Source organism: Ranitomeya imitator, chromosome 5 (assembly GCF_032444005.1).
Source record: "Ranitomeya imitator isolate aRanImi1 chromosome 5, aRanImi1.pri, whole genome shotgun sequence".
Classification (NCBI taxonomy): Eukaryota; Metazoa; Chordata; class Amphibia; order Anura; family Dendrobatidae; genus Ranitomeya; species Ranitomeya imitator.
The window spans coordinates 638,182,650-638,197,671 of record NC_091286.1 but is presented as its reverse complement, the minus strand read 5'-3'; positions in this window follow the sequence as shown (position 1 = coordinate 638,197,671).

Genomic DNA, 15,022 nt, shown 5'->3' with positions numbered 1-15,022 from the left:
CCAATTTAAAATTGCCTACAGCCATGTGTTATTATTTTAGGCCTTCGATGCCTGTCTGCGGTGACTCCTTCCACTAGGCCTCCACTGACCACACCACTGCTGCCCGTGTACCCCTGGAACCAATTTAAAATTGCCTACAGCCATGTGTTATTATTTTAGGCCTTCGATGCCTGTCTGCGGTGACTCCTTCCACTAGGCCTCCACTGACCACACCACTGCTGCCCGTGTACCCCTGGAACCAATTTAAAATTGCCTACAGCCATGTGTTATTATTTTAGGCCTTCGATGCCTGTCTGCGGTGGCTCCTTCCACTAGGCCTCCACTGACCACACCACTGCTGCCCGTGTACCCCTGGAACCAATTTAAAATTGCCTACAGCCATGTGTTATTATTTTAGGCCTTCGATGCCTGTCTGCGGTCACTCCTTCCACTAGGCCTCCACTGACCACACCACTGCTGCCCGTGTACCCCTGGAACCAATTTAAAATTGCCTACAGCCATGTGTTATTATTTTAGGCCTTCGATGCCTGTCTGCGGTCACTCCTTCCACTAGGCCTCCACTGACCACACCACTGCTGCCCGTGTACCCCTGGAACCAATTTAAAATTGCCTACAGCCATGTGTTATTATTTTAGGCCTTCGATGCCTGTCTGCGGTCACTCCTTCCACTAGGCCTCCACTGACCACACCACTGCTGCCCGTGTACCCCTGTAACCAATTTAAAATTGCCTACAGCCATGTGTTATTATTTTAGGCCTTCGATGCCTGTCTGCGGTGACTCCTTCCACTAGGCCTCCACTGACCACACCACTGCTGCCCATGTACCCCTGGAACCAATTTAAAATTGCCTACAGCCATGTGTTATTATTTTAGGCCTTCGATGCCTGTCTGCGGTGACTCCTTCCACTAGGCCTCCACTGACCACACCACTGCTGCCCGTGTACCCCTGGAACCAATTTAAAATTGCCTACAGCCATGTGTTATTATTTTAGGCCTTCGATGCCTGTCTGCGGTCACTCCTTCCACTAGGCCTCCACTGACCACACCACTGCTGCCCGTGTACCCCTGGAACCAATTTAAAATTGCCTACAGCCATGTGTTATTATTTTAGGCCTTCGATGCCTGTCTGCGGTGACTCCTTCCACTAGGCCTCCACTGACCACACCACTGCTGCCCGTGTACCCCTGGAACCAACATCAGAAAATATAAAAATAAGTATTTTGCTTATAAAAAAGAAAATACTGGAGAGATATCAAATGCAGACATTTTAACATTAAAAACAAACACATACAACAAAAATCTGGTACAGTACTAAAAATGGCCACCAGCTACAATAACTTTCTCCTGCAAGTAGTTAACTGAAAGGTTTTTTCAATTTTAAACACAGATATGGCATCCACCGAGTGTTGTCCTGTCGCGTCTTCTTTATATTATTGCCAAGAAGATGCAAAACAATGAAAATAATAAAATCATTATTTACCAAAAAAATAGAGTAAGTCAAAACCACATTGCAAATAAACATTCATTACAAATAAAGAAGCAGGGCGCGTCCGAGGGTGAGTATATACCTAATAAGAATATAATCACCCTCGGACGCGCCCTGCTTCTTTCCGACAGCCTTCCTTCCTAAGAATCAGCCCTTCCTTCGTGTAGAGAGAGGGTTTGTTACTCTCCAAGGTGTTCCCCAGGTTGCCTTTCCTGAGCTTCGATCTTCCGGCTCTCGTTTAGTAGTTGTTGGAAACTACGCTGCATTAGGCCTACAAATTGGGTATGGGGTGTAGAGAGATGGTGTGTTCCACTCCAAGGTGTTCCCCAGGTTTCCTCTCCATTGCTTCGATCTTCATGCTCTCGTTTAGTAGTTGTTGGAAACTACGCTGCATTAGGCCTACAAATTGGGTATGGGGTGTAGAGAGATGGTGTGTTACACTCCAAGGTGTTCCCCAGGTTTCCTCTCCATTGCTTCGATCTTCCGGCTCTCGTTTAGTAGTTGTTGGAAACTACGCTGCATTAGGCCTACAAATTGGGTATGGGGTGTAGAGAGATGGTGTGTTACACTCCAAGGTGTTCCCCAGGTTTCCTCTCCATTGCTTCGATCTTCCGGCTCTCGTTTAGTAGTTGTTGGAAACTACGCTGCATTAGGCCTACAAATTGGGTATGGGGTGTAGAGAGATGGTGTGTTACACTCCAAGGTGTTCCCCAGGTTTCCTCTCCATTGCTTCGATCTTCCGGCTCTCGTTTAGTAGTTGTTGGAAACTACGCTGCATTAGGCCTACAAATTGGGTATGGGGTGTAGAGAGATGGTGTGTTACACTCCAAGGTGTTCCCCAGGTTTCCTCTCCATTGCTTCGATCTTCCGGCTCTCGTTTAGTAGTTGTTGGAAACTACGCTGCATTAGGCCCACAAATTGGGTATGGGGTGTAGAGAGATGGTGTGTTACACTCCAAGGTGTTCCCCAGGTTTCCTCTCCATTGCTTCGATCTTCCGGCTCTCGTTTAGTAGTTGTTGGAAACTACGCTGCATTAGGCCTACAAATTGGGTATGGGGTGTAGAGAGATGGTGTGTTACACTCCAAGGTGTTCCCCAGGTTTCCTCTCCATTGCTTCGATCTTCCGGCTCTCGTTTAGTAGTTGTTGGAAACTACGCTGCATTGGGCCTACAAATTGGGTATGGGGTGTAGAGAGATGGTGTGTTCCACTCCAAGGTGTTCTCCAGGTTGTCTTTCCTGAGCTTCGATCTTCCGGCTCTCGTTTAGTAGTTGTTGGAAACTACGCTGCATTAGGCCTACAAATTGGGTATGGGGTGTAGAGAGATGGTGTGTTCCACTGTAGAGAGATGGTGTGTTCCACTCCAAGGTGTTCCCCAGGTTTCCTCGCCAATGCTTCGATCATCATGCTCTCGTTTAGTAGTTGTTGGAAATTACGCTGCATTAGACCTACAAATTGGGTATGGGGTGTAGAGAGATGGTGTGTTCCACTCCAAGGTGTTCTCCAGGTTGCCTTTCCTGAACTTCTATCTTCAGGCTCTCATTAAATTGTGGTTAAACGGAACAACTGCATTTGGCGTACTAGTTGGTTTGGGGCCTACTATCGGTGTCTGCCGCTCCTTGCTGTTCTCCTGGTTTCCTGTCCTGAAATTCCGTTTTCAGGCGCTCGTTAAGTAGTTGTTAATGTTAGACTGCATTTGGCCTACTAGTTGGGTTGGGGCCTACTATCGGTGTCTGCCACTCCTTGCTGTTCTCCTCCACTGAACAAAGCTGTGCCGCCTGTTTACTACTGTTGCCAATTTTGAACTGCATTTCGACTACTTACTGATTTGGGCCTACTCTCTGTGTCAGCCTCTCATTCCAGTTGTCCTCCACTGCAATGCCCCCTGATTAGTCCTGTGTTACCAATTTTGAACTGCATTTAGCCCACTTTATTCTTTGGGCCTATATCTGTGTTTCCTCCTCATCCTGCCCATTGCCCAGCCAGTGATAGATGAGTCTGCTGGTACATTGACCCATAACGCAACATTTCCCGTGCACGCTACACTGCAAGATTGTGACCCTGCTGAAAGTCTGGTCCCCCTTCCCGCATACCATACCACCTTACACGGGGACAAACAGGAAGGTGCAGATGAAAGTGCAGGTTCCTTCATCAGGTGAGGGGAAGAATACTAGTTGGCGACGTCACTGGCACAGGGCCTCTCATGGTACGCAAAAGTGTTGCTGCCGGTGGGAGGCGCCCCCGCCGTGCAAACACACCGCTGTACTTTGAGGGGCCCTGTGCCAGTGCCAATGCCAACGAGTGGGCCCCCCCTGCTTGCTCAGGTTCACAGCACTTGCAAAGTTGAAATACTTACCTCTCCCTGCTCCACTGCCGTGACGTGGTCCAGATTTCCTGGGCCCACTAATTACTTGAACCAGCCCTACCCACCACAACTTTAGCCAAATGACCCCCAATTTCAAATGCCTTCCAATTATTATAAGGTAAATTACGCTTGACAAGCTTCATTAAGAAGAATGGATGGTTTTGACATTAAAATGGGCACTCTAGGTGTTTTCCTGGCCCCCACTCACTGCCGACTATGCTGCCCCATTGACTTGCATTGGGTTTCGTGTTTCGGTCGATCCCGACTTTACGTCATAATCGGCCGATTTCACTCGACCCGACTTTTGAGATAGTCGGGTTTCGCGAAACCCGGCTCGACTCTAAAAAGGTCAAGTTCGCTCAACTCTACTAAGGATATTTTGGGTATTCTAACACACAAACAGTGGAAGTCAGATTACACTTGGCTAAGTTGCGACATAGTTTCGCTATACACCTGTATTACAGCTCATATTCACAGGATCTCATTAATTTTATTTTGCAGGTCACTTTTTTCTTATTAACTCACAATTTTTTCTCATTTGATTCTGAATATTATTTACAATGTACCGGTGTAGCGATGGGGGCCAAATTCTCACCATCATTGGCAAATTTAGTTATGGCTCACTGGGAATATTTACATTTATTTTCCACGTTAATTATTTGGCAAGGCAATGTATCTGCCATACGGGATTTTGTGGACTACATTAATGATAATAATTTTAATTTAAAATTTACACATGTTCATGCTGATTCAAAAATTTCTTTTCTTGATTTAGAATTAACGGGTATTTCTAATAAATTGATTTCAACACGAACTTATACAAAACCATTAGCAGGGAATACTATTTTACATGCCAGGAGTAGCCATCCGAGACACACTGTTAAATCCATCCCTGTGGGTGAATTCACTAGGTTAAAACGTAATTGTAACAATAATAATGAACTCCAAGATGACCTTATCAAATCATGCAAAAAATTTCATCAGCGTGGGTATCCTAATTGGATGCTCAACAGAGCACTACATTTGGTAAATAAAAAAGATCAAAAAAATCTTTATTTTTTCAGGAATAGATTCCCAGAAAAATCTACTGAAGAAAAAAACAAACAAAATGATTTGTAAAAACAATATCACAATATCACAAATAGACCTTATGTTTGTTTGCAATTTAGCCCACAGTTTAATAAAATTAAAACTATTATCAACAAAGCCATACCTATTTTGCATGAAGATCCCACTCAGAAAGTTAAAAAATCGCATATCGGAACATCTGTATGATATTTCTTGTACCACTAACAATAGCCGTACTATTTCATCTGCAGCTAAACATTTTATTGATTATCACTCACGGAGTACAGTTTCTTTGAGGGTGACGGGAATTGAAAAAATAAAAAAACCCTCACGTGGAGGCAATATCCATAGAGCTTTGCTTACCAGAGAGGCCTTTTGGATTTTCAATCTGGGCACAAGGTTTCCAAATGGTCTGAATAAAAGGAACGAACTGATGTTCCACTATTAACAGCTCTCACAAGCAGTATAAAAGTTTTTTATTTTTCACATTCGTTTTATAGATATTGTGTGTTTTGTATTCATTATATGCTAATTTGTATATCTTGCATTAATATTCGTTATATGCATTGTATTGTCCATGTTGCATTTAATTCTATTGTTAGCATTTAGGACCTTCGGGTCATGTGAGGATTTTCTCACCATTTCATTGGTGTCTGATTCCTTTTATACTGGATGAATCAGTAAGTAGATCAGCTGTGACAAAGACCACTGTGTCGGTCGAAACGCGTCGCTCACCTCACAAGTGCCATGGTGTTGTTCCAGGAGTTACATCCATTTTAATATGTTGGATTAAAATTTCATGATTTTAACAGAAGCTGGAACCACTTTTTTCTTTGCTTATTCTAGTTTTACACCAGAATTCTGCCAATGAAGGATGATACAGGGTCTAAGTGCTCATGCAGATGTCTGTGCTAATCGGTCCCATTGTGGATCGCAATGCACTGACTTGGCTGTGGCTCCTCTGTCCCGAGCATCACAGCTTCATATATTTCGAGGAGGCTGTCACGCTCAGGTCAGGAGATACATAGCTAGTCCATGCATTGGCAGATTGTGCTTGGACTGATTTGCATGGACATCTGCATTAGCCTTAAGTCAGAGCTCATTTCAAGTACAGATATAGTTTCTTGTTAATAATAATAATAATAATAATTTTATTTATATAGCTCCAGCATATTCCGCAGCGCTTTACAAATTATAGAGGGGACTTGTACAGACAATAGACATTACAGCATAACAGAAATCACAGTTCAAAATAGATACCAAGAGGAATGAGGGCCCTGCTCGCAAGCTTACAAACTATGAGGAAAAGGGGAGACATGAGAGGTGGATGGTAACAATTGCTTTACTTATTCGGACCACCCATAGTGTAAGGCTCAGGTGTTCATGCAAAGCTGCATGAACCACTTAACTGCCTAAGTATGCAGCAGTACAGACACAGAGGGTGTCAAAGAGACGTTTAGTGCATAAAGTGTATGAGAACATGATGCGAGGAACCTGATTATGTTTGTTTTTTTTTTTTTTTAATGGGCCACACTGGGATATTTAGGTTAATGCTTTGAGGCGGTAGGCCAATCTGAACAAATTAGTTTTTAGGGCACGCTTAAAACTGTGGGGATTAATCGTATTAACCTTGGTAGTGCATTCCAAAGAATCGGCGCGGCACGTGTAAAGTCTTGGAGACGGGAATGGGATGTTCTGATTATTGAGGATGCTAACCTGAGGTCATTAGCGGAGCAGAGGGCACGGGTAGACTGAGACCAGAGAGGAGATGTAGGGTGGTGCTGAGCCATGGAGTGCTTTGTGGATGAGGGTAGTAGTTTTGTACTGGATTCTTGAGTGGATGGGTAACCAGTGTAATGACTGACACAAGGTAGAGGCATCGGTGTAACGGTTGGTAAGGAATATGATCCTTGCTGCAGCATTCAGGACAGATTGGAGCGGGGAGAGTTTGGTAAGAGGGAGGCCGATTAGTAGAAAGTTACAATAGTCCAGACGAGAATGAATAAGTGAAACAGTAAGAGTTTTTGCAGAGTCGAAAGTAAGAAAAGGGCGAATTCTAGATATGTTTTTAAGATGGAGATAAGAAGAGCGAGCCAGTGATCGGATGTGGGGGGTGAATGAAAGCTCAGAATCAAGTATGACCCCAGGGCAGCGGGCATGTTGCTTTGGAGTAATGGTTGAACTGCACACAGAGATGGCAATGTCAGGCAAAGGTAGGTTAATAGAGGGAGAAAACATGAGGAGTTCCGTTTTTGACAGGTTCAGTTTCGGATAGAGGGAGGACATGATGTTAGAGACAGTGGTAAGACAATCACTGGTGTTTTCTAAAAAGGTCGGCGTAATAACAGGAGAAGAAGTGTATAATTGGGTGTCGTCAGCATAGAGATGGTACCGGAAACCAAATCTACTGATTGTTTGTCCGATAGGGGCAGTATACAAAGAGAAGAGGAGGGGGCCTAGGACTGATCCTTGGGGAACCCCAACAGTAAGGGGAAGGTGAGAGGAGGAGGAACCAGCAAAAGATACAGTGAAGGATCGGTCAGAGAGATATGAGGAGAACCAGGAGAGAACGGTGTCTTTGAGGCCGATGGAGCGGAGCATAGTGAGGAGGAGCTGATGATCCACAGTGTCGAATGCTGCGGAGAGATCCAAGAGAATTAGCATGGAGTAGTGACCATTAGATTTAGCTGTTAGTAGGTCATTAGAGACTTTAGTGAGGGCAGTTTCAGTAGAGTGTAAAGAGCGGAAACCAGATTGAAGAGGGTCGAGAAGAGAGTTATCTGAGAGATAGCGGGTAAGATGGGCGTGGACCAGGTGTTCGAGGAGTTTAGAGATGAAGGGAAGATTAGAGATAGGTCTATAATTAGCGGCACAGTTTTGATCGAGGGATGGTTTTTTAAGTAATGGATGTATGATGGCATGCTTAAATGAGGAGGGAAAAATACTGGAAGTGAGAGAAAGGTTGAATATTTTTGTTAGGTGAGAGGTGACAGCCAGGGAAAGGGACTGGAGGAGATGTGACGGAATGGGGTCACTGGTGCAAGTGGTTGGGCGAGAAGATGCAAGGAGCCTGATTACTTCTACTGTAACTGGTTCAAAGTAAGAGAGTGAACTAGATGCAGTGGGGGAGGGAGGACAATGCATGGTATGAAGAGATTGGGAGATGATTTCCTGTCGAATGTGGTCAATTTTTTCTTTGAAGTAATTGGCCAGATCGTCACTGCGGAGATCCGTGGTTGGGGCCTGCACTCTTGGGTTGAGTAGGGACTGGAAAGTGTCAAAGAGACGTTTAGGGTTATTGGACAGCAAGATGATGAGGGTGTTGAAATAGGTTTGTTTGGAGATGTGAAGGGCAGAGTTGTATGTTTTTAGCATGAACTTATAATGGATGAAATCTTCGGGCAGATTAGATTTTCTCCACAGACGTTCGGCGCACCTGGAGCACCGCTGCAGTAAACGTGTTAGCAACATGTGCCACGGTTGTCGCCGTGTGTGCTGAGTTGTTCTATGTATAGGAGTTGCAGCTTCATCCAGGGCACTTTGCAGGGTTTCATTGTAATGCTTCAGAGCAGAATCAGGACATGAGGTGTAGGAGATTGGGGCCAATGAGGACTGCAAGTTCTTCATAAGTTTCTGGGTGTTAATGGCCTTTATGTTTCTATAAGTGTGGAAAGTGGGGGTGAACTGAGCGGGATGGCGGTTCTTGATAGAGAATGAAAGAAGGTTGTGGTCAGAGAGCGGGAGAGGGGAGTTTGTGAAATCATCCACTGAGCAAAGTCGGGAGAAGACCAAGTCGAGGGAGTTTACATCTTCATGCGTTGGAGAGTTAGTATGCTGCGAGAGGTCGAAACAGGAGGTTAGAGATAAAAGGTGAGAAGCAGATGTGGAGAGGGGAGAAGCAATGGGGATGTTGAAATCACCCATGATGAGGGTGGGGGTGTCACAGGAGAGAAAATGTGGAAGCCAGGTTGCAAAGTGATCCAGGAACTGATGAGAGGGGCCGGTTTGACAATACACCACTCCCACTCGCATGGAGAAGGGGATGTAGAGTCTGACAGCATGGACCTCAAAGGAAGGGAAGACAAGTGAGGGTACTTGGGGAAGTACATTTGGGTGAAAGGAGCAGACCAACGCCTCCACCTGCTCTGTTGTCCAATCTTGGGGTATGAGAAAAGTGTAGTCCGCCATATGAAAGAGCAGCAGCAGCGGTGGTGTCTGACTGCTGGATCCAGGTATCAGTAAGAGCCAGGAGATTAAGAGAATTAGAAAGGAAGAAGTCATGGATGAAGGAGAGTTTATTATACACAGAGCGAGAATTCCAAAGGGCACAATTGAAAAAGACAGAAGGCATGCATGGAATATTAATAAGGTTAGAGGGGTTTCTGAGTGTAGCAGTTGGGAGGTTTGACTGTCTATAACATGGGGGGCCGGGGTTGGGAGAGATGTCTCCAGCGACTAGGAGAAGGAGGATTGAAAGAGTGAGCAGATGGTTAAGTGATTTGTCTCTTGTGTTGGTTGGTGGGGCTGAATGAATCTGTACTGTTAAGCAATGTGAACAGAGCATGAGTGCTATACATAGGAGAGGAAAGGACAGAGGGGCCGATATGGATGGAGTGTAAAGAGTTAATGCAAAGGCGGTGAATGTGAGTGAATGCGGCATTCAGGAAATAGAATATACAAATAATTCCGTGGACTTCAGGCTACGGTGTAAGGCTTTATATTTAAAGGGAATCTGTCACCCCCAAAATAGAAGGTGAGCTAAGCCCACCACCATCAGGGGCTTGTCTATAGCATTCTATAATGCTGTAGATAAGCCCCCGATGTATCCTGAAAGATGAGAAAAAGAGGTTAGATTATACTCACCCAGGGGCATTCCTGCTGCGGTCCGGTCCGATGGGTGTCGCGGTCCGGTCCGTGGCCTCCCATCTTCTTACGATGACGTCCTCTTCTTGTCTTCATGCTGCGGCTCCGGCGCAGGCGTACTTTGTCTGCCCTGTTGAGGGCAGAGCAAAGTACTGCAGTGCACAGGCGCAGGGAAAGGTCAGAGAGTCCTGGCACCTGCGCACTGCAGTACTTTGCTCTGCCCTCAACAGGGTAGACAAAGTACACCAGAGCCGGAGCCGCAGCGTGAAGACAAGAAGAGGACGTCATCCCAAGACGATGGAAGGCCCCGGACCGGACTGCGACACCCATTGGATCGGACCGCCTGCCCAGGTGAGTATAATATAACCTCCTTTTCTCATCTTTCAGGATACATTGGGGGCTTATCTACAGCATTACAGAATGCTGTAGATAAGCCCCTGATGCCGGTTGGCTTAGCTTACCTTTTGGGAATGACAGGTTCCCTTTAACAAAAATAAAGGCCAAGGCAAACAGGATCATGGGGTGCATTAAAAGAGGTCTGGATACACATGATGAGAGCATTATACTGCCTCTGTACAAATTCCTAGTTAGACCGCACATGGAGTACTGTGTCCAGTTTTGGGCACCGGTGCTCAGGAAGGATATAATGGAACTAGAGAGAGTACAAAGGAGGGCAACAAAATTAATAAAGGGGATGGGAGAACTACAATACCCAGATAGATTAGCGAAATTAGGATTATTTAGTCTAGAAAAAAGATGACTGAGGGGCGATCTAATAACCATGTATAAGTATATAAGGGGACAATACAAATATCTCGCTGAGGATCTGTTTATACCAAGGAAGGTGACGGGCACAAGGGGGCATTCTTTGCGTCTGGAGGAGAGAAGGTTTTTCCACCAACATAGAAGAGGATTCTTTACTGTTAGGGCAGCGAGAATCTGGAATTGCTTGCCTGAGGAGGTGGTGATGGCGAACTCAGTCGAGGGGTTCAAGAGAGGCCTGGATGTCTTCCTGGAGCAGAACAATATTGTATCATACAATTATTAGGTTCTGTTGAAGGACGTAGATCTGGGGATTTATTATGATGGAATATAGGCTGAACTGGATGGACAAATGTCTTTTTTCGGCCTTACTAACTATGTTACTATGTTACTATGTAAATGGCTACTAAGGGCTAATACCTCTCATTGTTGAGAGTAACATGCTTGACATGTTGTTATAAGGAGACTTATAGGCAAAATAATGCTCCTCTTAGAAATTACCGTATTTTCCGGCGTATAAGACGACTGGGCGTATAAGACGACCCCCCAACTTTTCCAGTTAAAATATAAAATCTTAAAAATCGGGGGTCTTCTTATACGCCGTATGTCATCTTATACGGCCGGTGACTAATGTGCCTTTTTTTTGGGGGGGGGGGAGTGGTCCCGATGACGGAGGGGCGTCTCACAGGGAAGTGTGAGTATGCCCCATTACCTCATATTGTAGCTGCAGCGTCAGCGTGGGGTGCTGGGGAGCGGCGGCGGCTGCTCCTTTGTGCCGCGTGGGTGCTGTGGGGCGGCGGTTCCTTTTGGTACAGCGTCGGGGCTCTGTGCTGTGGGGCGGCAGCGGCGGCGTATCTTCAGGGAGAGTCAGTCGGGGCTCCTCCGGCATCTCCCGAAATCCCGGAGGCGCCGGCAGCTCCATTGCTGCGATGCGGTGGCCTCCGGGAAAATGGCCGCTGGGGGCGGCGCAGGCTCAGATTCAGATCTCGTCTCCCGACGCTGCAGCTACAATATGAGGTAATGGGGCATACTCACACTTCCCTGTGAGACGCCCCCTCCGTCATCGGGACCACTCCCCCCCCACCCACCATAGATACCCGGCGTATAAGATGACCCCCGACTTTTAAGAAGATTTTCAGGGGTTAAAAAGTCATCTTATACGCAGGAAAATACGGTAAATATGCATATAGTCCCTTCAGAGAGGAAGAGGACTTGATTTCTAGTGTCACTTACTGGAAGTAGCAATCCTAAAAGTCAATATTGACCCTTTAATGAGCCTTGTCATATAATAAAGGATAAAAGCCAAATCAGAATCTTAACTTAATGTACCAGAGGAGTATTGCATAGCCTATAAGTCTCTTTATTCTGGCGTGTCAGGCATGTCACAATTCACAAGGAGAGATGTTACCTCTAAGAACTCAGTCAGAGGCCTCTGATACAGACAATTCAGATGTCATACAGACAATTCAGATCTCCTACTCTGCACTGAGGAGGAGCAACATCTTGAAACACATGTCTGCAAATAGAGATTCTTTTTTGACTTGTCAGCTAAGGCTCATTAAAGGGAACCTGTCACCTGAATTTGGCGGGACCAGTTTTGGGTCATATGGGCGGAGTATTCAGGTGTTTGATTCACCCTTTCCTTACCCGCCGGCTGCATGCTGGCCGAAATATTGGATTGAAGTTCATTCTCTGTCCTCCGTAGTACACGCCTGTACTAGTAATCTTGCTTTGCGCAGGCGTGTACTACGGAGGACAGAGAATGAACTTCAATCAAATATTTCGGCCAACATGCAGCCGGCGGGTAAGGAAAGGGTGAATCAAACACCTGAAAACTCCGCCCATATGACCCAAAACTGGTCCCGCCAAATTCAGGTGACAGGTTCCCTTTAAAGGGTTGATATTGACTTGCAGAATTGCTACTTCCGATAGGTGGCACTAGAGTTCAAGTCCTCGTCCTCTGCAAAAAGGCAATTTGTATATAGAAATGGATAGTAACTCCAAATACAAAATATGAGCCTATAATTAAGGGAGACTATTCCAAAGTACAATAAAATATGATAATCATTATTGTGTCTTAATAAACATGTTTAATAAAACATTTACAAAGATAAGAAGTAGCATGATGTAGAACGAGAGTAAAGGGTCTTTTTGTATTGCTAGTTGAGCTGTAAACAAAACACCCTAAAGTGCAAATGCCTAAGGAATGACACAAGGAATATTCAAAGTTCAAAGTGTAAGTTGCCCAAATATTAATTACTAAAATACGGTAAATACATATAGGAGCCGTAAATGGTTCATGTGAAAGCCATAATTGTCATGATATAGTACATTTATGCTGTAAAATTAAATTTCTCCTAAATTATGAGACATGCAATGCAAAGCATACTGTACAAGAAGCATAACTAAATTAACATCAAGTGAAAAGCATTATGTTTAGGTTGCAAATACACAGTATTAACCATCTCCTTACCAAGAAAATATAAATTGGAAGAATAACAGATTAGGTAAATTTACTAAATAGAATGTGATACAACGTGAACCACCACCAGCACACGTTTCGCATTAGCTTCTTCAAAGGGGCTTCAGTGTCAAGAAACAGAAAGGCTATGTTCACACCTTGCGTCGGGTCCCTGCGGGTTCTCCCGCAGCGGATTTGATAAATCTGCAGGGCAAAACAACTGCGGTTCTCCCTGCAGATTTATCGCGGTTTGTTCCGCGTTTTCCGCTGCGGGTTTCCGCCTATACTATTGATGCTGCATATGCAGCAATATGCAGTATCAATAGTAATGTTAAAAATAATAAAAATTGGTTATACTCACCCTCTGATGTCCGGATCTCCTGGGCGCTGCACCCGGCGGTCCGGTTCCTAAGATGCTGTGGGAGAAGGACCCTTCGTGACGTCACGGTCATGTGACCGCGACGTCACCGCAGGTCCTGGTCGCACAGCAACTCTGACCGGACGGCCGCGTGCAGCGCCCAGGAGCTCCGGACATCAGAGGGTGAGTATAACCAGATTTTTTATTTTTTAACCCCAAATATGGTTCCCAGGGCCTGGAGGAGAGTCTCCTCTCCTCCACCCCGGGGACCACCCGCACATTATCCGCTTACTTCCCGCAACGTGGGCACAGCCCCATGCGGGAAGTAAGCGGTTCAATGTATTCCTATGGGTGCAGAAGCGCAGCGATTCTGCACAAAGAAGTGACATGCTGCGGGTTGTAAACCGCTGCGTTCCCGCACGGTTTTTCCCGCAGCATGTGCACAGCGGTTTGCGGTTTCCATAGGGTTTACATGTTACTGTAAACGCTATGGAAACTGCTGCGGACCCGCAGCATCAAAATCGCGGCGGTTCCGCGGTAAAAACCGCTAAGTGTGAATATAGCCAAAGGGTCTCGTGACGGAGCTGCAAGGTGGAGGGCACAATTTTCACAGGCAGCACTGACAATGATTTTACAACTTCCTCCCACAAGTAAAGGTCGAAATTTATAGAATAATGTCTATAAATATGTTTGGAATACACAATATGCAAAAATATTGCATTGTATCTTAAACCTGTCGTGAACATAATGTTATTTTGTCTTAAAATATTAAAAATTCAATAATGAGTTCTATATGAAGTGGTCTGACTTGAATAATGATATCAGGGCAATAATCAGAACATAAAATATATGTATAACATAATAATTGACGCATGTTTTTAGTAGAAATATGAGCAATCATCAATGTACAGCAGGTGGCAAATAAATAATATATGGCTGCAGGATGAGTTTAATAGAACATTCAGATGTTTAATTAGTATAATTAATCGAGCCAGGTTACACAGGGACAAGGTACATGCCTTCATATCCGAAGGATGCTTTTTTAAGAAGATGTGTAGATTTTCTCAGATTTTGCCATCCTAAAGTTAGGAACAATATATAGCTCTGACAATTGCTGCAGGCTTTTAGAGCCGGACATGAAGAATAATGATGCGCCTTGAGTCTTAAACCCAGTAAGTCTCTCTGTTTTCCCATTCCTTTGCTATGGGCATTAGCTCAAACCAGTAGTGACAAGGAGGCTATGTTTCATATTTGCCTTTGAGTCAGCAGATGTAAAAGAAAAGAAAATGTTCATTATAGCAGTAAAGGACTTATAAACAATAGGCAATATTCACATTGAACAATTCATACATATCTATCTATTTTTTGTGAGATGTGGGGTCTTATTTTTATGACTGTCATGCTATTTTTTTTTTTCCGATATCGGGAAATATGAATGGGAAAAGAAAGGAAATACTTGTTTATTTTTCTTTTTTTTTTAAAACACAAAAAATTATTAAAATTAACTTAAAAATGTATTCTCCTTCTGTAAAAAATATTTTTATATATCGGATGTTTATTTTTAATCTGATTTTTATTTTTGATGGATGTTAACTCATTAGGTGCCAAATATTATTGATTGCTGATATCTCCGCAACAGAGAGGCAAAATTCAAGAAGAAA